This window comes from Otolemur garnettii, unplaced genomic scaffold (genome assembly GCF_000181295.1).
Source record: "Otolemur garnettii isolate 467f Iridium unplaced genomic scaffold, OtoGar3 scaffold00025, whole genome shotgun sequence".
Lineage (NCBI taxonomy): Eukaryota > Metazoa > Chordata > Mammalia > Primates > Galagidae > Otolemur > Otolemur garnettii.
Genome location: NW_003852420.1, coordinates 10,951,331 through 10,952,109, shown reverse-complemented (window position 1 = coordinate 10,952,109; position 779 = coordinate 10,951,331). Strand labels below are relative to the sequence as shown.

The window sequence follows — 779 nt, the reverse complement described above, 5'->3', positions numbered from 1 at the left end:
AAAAGGAAGAGAATTAAAATCGTTCCTTGCACCTCCACCCAGAGAAAAACCCGATAACATTTTCATACATTTCTTTCGTCCCTATTAGTGTGCTTATTTTGTGTAATTGTGATTTACATAGTACATGCAAAGTTCAATTTTCCGTCCTTTTAAAACAAGTTTTAAAATTATAAAATTAACACATGTTAAAAATGATAGAGGGCTCTCACGTGGAGGCGGGGAGGTTTGGCCTGCCGGAATGATCACCAAGACCCAAAAAGTAGACCTGGACCTTGGGCTGCCAGAGAAGAAAAAGAAGAAGAAGAAGGTGATCAAAGAACCAGAGACTCAATACTCAGTTTTAAACAGTAACAATTGCTTTGCCAATGTTTCTCCTATAAGAGCCACATCCCCCCCTAAGATTATAGTCCAAGGGGAGACACCTGAGATGCCTCTAGTGAAGAAAAAGAAAAAAAAGAAGGGTTATAGCACCCCTTGTGAGGAGCAACTAGAACCTGAGACCACTTGTCATGCCAAACAGACAGAGAAGTCACCCAGCCCCAGGAAGCAGGTGCTTAGCCACTCGGAATTTCTCCGTGGGGAGAAGAAAAAGAAGAGGAAGTCCTTGTTACCTCCAACTATGTCCCATGGGTTGGGGGCAAAGACCTCTCCAGACCCCAGACAGAATGAGGAGGTGGCAACCAGAGTTGGCAAGAAGGTCAAAAAACACAAGAAGGATAAAAAGGCCCAGGACCCTGCAGCCTTTTCAGTCCAGGACCCTTGGTTCTGCGATGCTGGGG

General features: G+C 44.5%; 1 pseudogene; it reads left to right on the top strand.

The window, feature by feature from the left end:
* The first annotated feature begins 208 nt into the window (after positions 1-208).
* The window catches only part of LOC100943859, a 1,316-nt pseudogene continuing 745 nt past the window's right edge, over positions 209-779 (top strand).